Here is an 8,018-nt window from a genome sequence, read left to right on the forward strand (position 1 = left end):
GGCTGCGCGCGGGCGCGCGCGCGTGAGGGGGCGCGGCTGGGCCGGCTCGGCTGGGCCCTTGGCCCAGTCGGGCGCTGCGGGTTTTTTTTTTAAATAAATACGTGCGTAGAAAACGAATAAAATAAAACCTAAACGAACTCCAAAATTTACAAAGTAAATTTTCCCCGACTCCTAAAAATGAGTCGAACAAAATGAACTTTTACTCGGGGCCAAAAATGCAATTTTTGAAAACACGCATTTTTCCCTAAGGCAAATAAACTCCGAGAAAAATCCAAAATTTGACTTATTTATTAAATCTTCATTTTTTCCTAAATCTTGGGAAAGTCATATTATTCCCTCTCATATTTTTGAGGTTGGAAAATTATTTGAAGATGAAATAAATAAAATCAAATGATCCTCTTTTCATAATTCGAGGAAACTCAAATATGAAAATTTCGAAATCTCCGACTCTCTCCGAGGGTCCTTGAGTTGTGTGAAATTTCTAGGATCGGCAAATGCAAGAAAATATGTAATGCATGATGATTTAATGTATAACATTCCAAATTGAAAATTTGGGATGTTACAAACCTACCACCCTTAAGATGAATCTCGCCCTCGAGATTCGGGTTGGCTAGAAAATAGGTAAGGGTGGTCTTTGAGCAAATCTTCTTCTCTCTCCCAGGTGGCTTCATCCTCAGTGTGCTGGCTCCACTGAACCTTGCAAAACTTGATAACCTTGCTGCGAGTAACCCTGCTAGCGTGTTCGAGAATCTTGATGGGTTTTTTCCTCATATGTTAAATCATCCTTCAACTTAATTGCTTCAAGTGGCACTGTATCTCTTAGCGGTACCTCCGCCATCTCGGCGTGACATTTCTTCAGCTGAGAAACATGGAATACGTCATGAACTCCTGACAGTCCTTCTGGTAATTCCAACTTATAAGCGACTTCTCCCATGCGCTACAAGATCCTATACGGTCCAACGAAACGTGGTGCTAATTTTCCTTTAACTCCAAAACGCTTAACTCCTCGAAGTGGGGATACTCTAAGATAAACTCTGTCTCCAACTTCATATTCTATTGCCTTGCGTTTTGAATCTGCATAGCTTTTCTGTCTGGACTTGGCTACCTTGAGCCTATCGTGAATCAACTTAACTTTCTGTTCAGACTCCTTATTCAAATCTGGTCCAAACAACTGACGGTCTCCAACTTCATCCCATGACAACGGTGTCCTGCACCTCCTTCCGTATAAAGCTTCGAAAGGTGCCATCTTCAAGCTGGTTTGGTAACTGTTGTTATAAGAAAACTCTGCATACGGCAAGTTATCGTCCCAACTAGATCCATAATCTAGTGCACAAGCTCTCAACATATCCTCCAAAATCTGATTGACTCTCTCAGTCTGTCCATCTGTCTGTGGGTGAAAAGCTGTACTGAATTCCAGCCTGGTTCCCAATGTTTCATGCAACTGATTCCAAAACTTTGAGGTAAATTGGGTTCCTCTATCTGATACGATACTCCTCGGAACTCCGTGCAAACACACAATTCTGGTCATGTATATCTTTGCCAACTTAGCATTGCTATAGGTAGTCTTGACTGGAATGAAATGAGCTACCTTCGTTAAGCGGTCGACTATAACCCAAATCGAGTCATAGCCTGAACGAGTCTTTGGCAAACCTGTGATGAAATCCATGCCTAGTTTATCCCACTTCCATTCGGGTATCGGCAATGGTTGCAACAATCCAGTCGGCTTCTGATGTTCTGCCTTCACTCTCTGACATACATCACAAACTGCTACATACTCCGCAATATCCTTCTTCATTCCGGTCCACCAAAACATTTCCTTCAAATCCAAATACATCTTGGTATTTCCTGGGTGAATCGAATAGGGTGAATCATGTGCTTCTTGCAGAATCAACTTCCTGATCTCCGGGTCATTTGGGACATAAACACGGTCCTCAAACCATAGGGTATCGTGCTCATCCTCACGAAATCCCTTTGCTTTTCCTTCGCTCATTTTCTCCTTTATATCCGCGATCTCCTTGTCATTTTTCTGAGCTTCCCTGATTTTATCCATCAAGGTAGACTGAATCTCCAATGCTGCTACATAGCCTCTCGGAACTATTTCTAAACATAGCTCACGAAGATCTTTTGCTAGCTCCTTTGGTATCTCCCCCGTCATCAGCGTATTGACATGGCTCTTACGGCTCAATGCGTCAGCTACTACATTAGCTTTTCCGGGATGATAATGCAATCTCATATCATAGTCCTTGATGAGTTCCAACCATCTTCTTTGTCTAAGGTTTAACTCTTTCTGCGTGAAAATGTACTTCAAACTCTTGTGATCCGTGTACACCTCACAATGATTTCCAATGAGGAAATGTCTCCATGTCTTCAATGCATGCACTATGGCTGCTAACTCCAAATCATGTGTGGCATAATTTAATTCGTGAGGTTTCAATTGTCGTGAAGCATATGAAACAACTCTTCCTTCCTGCATAAGCACTGCTCCAAGTCCTCAACGTGAAGCGTCGCAATACACCTCATAATCCTTGGTCTGATCTGGCAAAATTAACACTGGTGAGGTAACCAATCTTTTCTTCAACTCCTGAAAACTTGCCTCACAATCCTCAGTCCATATGAACTTGGTATCCTTTTTCAGAAACTCCGTCATTGGCTTTGCAATCCTTGAGAAATTCTCAATGAATCTCCGGTAGTATCCTGCGAATCCAAGAAAACTCCGGATCTCTCCAACTGTCGTTGGTGCTTCCCATTTGGTTACAGTCTCAACCTTTGTGGGGTCAACTGCTATCCCTTCTCCGGATATAACATGTCCAAGAAATCCAACTTCCTTTAGCCAAAACTCACATTTGCTGAACTTGGCATATAACTGATGTTCCCTTAGTTTCTCCAAAACCAATCGCAAACGTTCCTTATGTTCCTCTTCATTCTTCGAGTAAACCAAAATATCATCAATGAACACCACGACGAACTTATCCAAAAACTCCATAAACACTTTGTTCATCAGGTTCATGAAATAGGCAGGTGCGTTAGTCAGTCCAAATGACAACGGTATACTCATACAGTCCATATCTTGTGGTGAACGATGTCTTAGGTATGTCCTGCTCTCGAATCTTCAGCTGATGGTACCCTGATCGCAAATCGATCTTGGAAAACACTTTAGCTCTTTGCAAACGATCAAACAGATCATTTATCATTGGTAGTGGGTACTTGTTCTTGATTGTTACTTCATTCAATCCACGATAATCAACAACCATCCTTAACGATCCATCCATCTTCTCCACTAAAAGTACGGGTGATCCCCAAGGCGAAGAACTTGGGCGTATATAACCTTTGTCCAATAGCTCGTTAATCTGCTTCTTGATTTCCGCCAAATCCTGTGCGGGCATCCTGTATGGTCGCTTCGATATTGGGCCTGTACCTGGCAAAAGCTCAATCAGAAACTCAATGTCTCTATCCGGTGGCATTCCTGGCAATTCATCAGGAAATACCTCAGGGTAATCCTTCACCACTGGCACCTCTTCCTGCACGACTCCTGATAAGGAATTTACTTCATTCCTATTTGGTCCATGTCGTGATACATACCTAATCCTTCTTCGTTCTGGCGTTGTGAGCAAAATCGTCTTACTCGTGCAATCAATGTTTCCTCCATACATTGACAGCCAATCCATACCGAGAATCACATCAAATCCTTGGGATTCCAGAATGATCAAATCCGTCGGGAATACATGCCTTCCTATACTTAATGGCACTTGAAAACATCCTTGTCTGGCCATATACTCCGCTCCTGGTGAGCTTACTAGCATAGGGTTTTAAGAATTTGAGTAGGCAGACTATACTTCTCTACAAATCCCCTCGATATGTATGAATGCGATGCACCAGTATCAAAAAGAACAAGTGCAATAATTGACTTAACCAAAAACTTACCGATTACTGCATCGGGCTCCCTTCAACCTCCTCCACATCAATGTGGTTCACCTGTCCCCTGTTGAAAGGGTTTGGCTTCTTTCCAGAGCTTCCATTTCCACCTTGGCCTTCGGGACAGTCATTTGCATAATGTCCGGTCTTGGAACACTTGTAACAGGTGACATGGCTCAGGTCTTTCTTGGCTGGGGTTGATGGTGTGGTCCAGTTCTGGCCGTTGCTTCCTCCATTCCCATTACCATTCTTGTGGCCATTATGGTTGTGCGAATTATCTCCTCCATGGGTATGCTAAAACTGAACTCCCTGTTTAGGGGTATAACGGAGCTTCTGCTGGGCTCCAGAGTTATACTTCCCCTGCCCATACTTCCTCTTGCGATTATCAATCTGCTGCTGCTTTCCTTCAATCATGAGGGCGCGGTTTACCAACTCCTGGTAGTTATTGAATCTTGCTACCATCAACTGCAGGCTTAACTCATCATTCAGTCCTTCCAGAAACTTCTCCTGCTTAGTTGCGTCTGTAGCAACGTCATCTGGGGCATAACGTGCTAACTTACTAAAATCATCCACATACTGGCCAACTGTCCTTCCTCCTTGGCATAAGTTGCGAAACTCACGCTTCTTCATGGCCATAGCTCTTGCTGAAACATGGGCCTTGCGGAAAGCTTGTTGAAACTGATCCCATGTGATAGTGTCTACAGGGTAAGTGGCTGTGAAATTCTCCCACCATGCTGCTGCGGGTCCGTCAAGCTGATGGGCAGCAAACTTCACCTTCTCACCATCTGTGCATCCTGCAGTGGTCAACTCCCTTCCAATCTTGCGGAGCCAATCATCTGCTACAATCGGCTCGGTGCTACTGGAATACACCGGCGGATTCAGCCTAAGGAAACGAGTCAAGTGATTCGCAGGTGGTGGTGGTGGTGGGTTGTTGTTGTTGTTGCCTTGGTTCTGTACCAATGTTTGAATCAAAGTATTCTGCTGCTAAATCAACTGAGTGATCTCTGGCGGGAAAACAAACTCGGGGTCGCGTCTCGGAGGCATCTGAAGGGTTTAGAAAAGACGAGAAATTAAGAATAGAGTGAGGTCTAAGGAGAAAACACTACCCAAATGCTCATGAGACAAATGCACACAAAATCACTTCATTCATTTCAAACAAAGGGCATACAACGGTCTAACTATCACAAAAGTGCTTGTACTATAATGTTTACATGGAGGGAAATACTACTCATAGGTGGGGGTCATCTATTAATTTGAACCAGTGGAAGACTCCATGATGTCTGCTCCAGCTTCGTCTTAAAAGTCGGGCTCACTTGGATCGGAATCAGTTTCGTCGATGATGATGTAGTTGCTCGGACAGTCGACGTACTTGTCTTCATTATTGAGCGCTAATTTCTTCTTGAGTTCTTCAATCTCATGCTTGAGATCGCTATTGTGCCTTACTACAGCTACGATCCCGTCCATGTAGTCCTTGCATGTAGACTTCACTTCTCCTTCAAGTTCGATGATCCTTCCCTTCGCATTGTTCAACTCTATCATATCATTGCACATCTGGTTCTCCTGGCGTCGAATGTGCTGGTTTAGCTCTTGGATGAAAGATGCAATGGATCTATCCTTCTTGGTGCTGACTATCTCCCATTGTTCATCTCGGCGTCCGCAAATCTGGTAGATAGTGTCCTTGAGGTCTTCCTGATAAACTTCTCCAATGCGTCCCATGGTGATATGAGCTGCCATGCTCTTTCCCAGACTCCAGGTTGGTGCACTGAAAACACTATCTATAGGCTTGATGATTGGGGCGAATGTCCTTCCCGGAACGTGGGCTTGAATCTTCTAGCGCTCCTCTTCAGGCAGAGTGGCGTTGAAAGTCCCTGTGAAGCTTGGTAGTCCAATGTTCAGGTACTTGGCGACTTCCTTCAAGTGGAATCCAAAAGGTGTACCTTCATCTGGTTGAGCGTACTTGATCTTTGCGTCCGTCATCCTAAAAGAGTAGAAAAGATGAGAAGTTAGAAAATGAGAAGAGAGTAGTGATCTATGGCTTTAACTTAGTGGTCGTGTCCTACAGTCAACGTGTGCTCTGATACCATCTCTGTAGCGACCCGACCTCAGATGGTCAAGTCTCTGTGCTCAGGTGTCATCCCTGGATCAGTAATGCTGACACCACACAGTACTTCGAAGGATTTATAACAGAGTAGCAATCACACACTTATTACATCGATGTCCCAAAAGAGGACTTATTACAATAATCATGGCTTAAGGCCATCTAATAATGATAACAGCGGAAGACTTGGAAGATAAGTGAGTCCATCAACTCCAACGGCATCACTGAGTATAGAACCATGACCTAAAAGCACCTTACTCGTCGTCTGAAAAGTCTGCAACATGAAAGTTGCAGCCCGAAAACGGGTCAGCACATGGAATATGCTGGCAATGTAACACATAGAGAATAATGAATGATAAGCCTATACTACATGCATATATCGCCGGTGGAAAAGCTCTATAGTTACAGTTTTTGCGAAAAGCCAGTTTTTCCCTACTACAAAGGAATAAATTTATTTAACTATCATGGTGGTTGTTAAACATTGAGAATGGTTGACAGCATCCTCAATCCCAATTAAAAAGTAATCATTAACAAACCCAGCAAAATTAAATTTAGAGTAACATGTTGAGATTCACATGATATTCAAGTACTAGATACTCAAGATGTCCATAACCGGGGACACAGCTAATCATGATTAGTTTGTACACTCTACAGAGGTTTGCGCACTTTTCCCCACAAGACTCGATCGCCTCCGTTTGGTTTCTCGCACTACATGGTGTTTGAGAAACGGATGACCGAGACATAGTCTTTCAGAAGCGCTAGCACCTTACGACGGGTAGACCGGTACACCTACATCCCCTATATCTGCTAATCTACCACTATAAGGGTTCGCACGACTTAGTCAACTATGCCAGAGCCCATAATGGCTTGTGGCTGCACACGGAAGTTACTAGCATGAATTATCTTATGATCCCTTTGAGCCTGGGTGGCGGTCCATAGGAAAATCACACGGTAACCCCGGGATTTCCAAAAAAACAGGCAATCACTGGATACCCCAGGTGCCTCAATCCACCCAGATGTGTATTTAAGTTGCCACCTTAGATAAACCATTAATTAACAATCTCACATCTGTCATGGATATTCACTCACCCAATCCACGTCTACTAGCATAGCATGGCATAATAAGCAAACGCAGAAGTAACTCCCAAAGGTTTCATAAGTAACATAGGTAATAGGTACTACCTCATCTACTTCCCATCCCACAATTTAATTAGATCCTAATCATGCACTGTTTGAGGATTGATCTAATGCATAAAAACTGGGTAGTAGAAAAGATATGATCAAGTGTTACTTGCCTTGCTGATGATCCGCGAAACCTAGAGAGTCGAAGTAACAAGCGGCGCACTCCGGGTGATCTATCGCAGACAGACAACAAGCATACAATAAGTACTCATCTAATGCACAGGTAAATCTTGAATAAAAGATCTAACTAGAAAGTTCAACTTAAGAACCCTGGTGGCAAAAGAATCAAATCAAATAAAGCAACGAAGGTCAAATGGCGAAAAGAAAACCGCTCGGTTCTAGCAAATTGAAACTAGGTCAACTTTTACAGTAGCAAAACTTTATTTAAGTTGATTAGTCGGAACGGCGGTTTCGAAACGAAACACCAGGCGCTTGAATCACCTGATTCCGATAAATGAGCGAGAAGATAAACTAGAACGAAGATCGGATCTGAAATCGTGATCAGAAAAATAGCGGAATAAATCCGATTAAAAGAAAAACGACGAACGGTTAAACGAATGGATGTTCGTTAACCGGGGATAACCGGTGATCACGTTCGTTAAGCCGAACGGTCCGGCGAACGCTCGCTAAACAACAAAACGAAAAAAAAACCAATCTAGGGTTTTTTTTAAAAAAGATCGAAACATCGAAAAAATAATCCAGAACGGTTTATTAAAAAAAAACCGAACCGAGTGGGGGTGGCGCGGCGCGGCTACCTCGACGAGGCAGGGCTCCGGCGAGGTGGCGGCTTGGCGGCGGGGCGACGGCGTCGCGGCGGCGGCGGCGG

This window comes from Triticum dicoccoides, chromosome 1B (genome assembly GCF_002162155.2).
Source record: "Triticum dicoccoides isolate Atlit2015 ecotype Zavitan chromosome 1B, WEW_v2.0, whole genome shotgun sequence".
Classification (NCBI taxonomy): Eukaryota; Viridiplantae; Streptophyta; class Magnoliopsida; order Poales; family Poaceae; genus Triticum; species Triticum dicoccoides.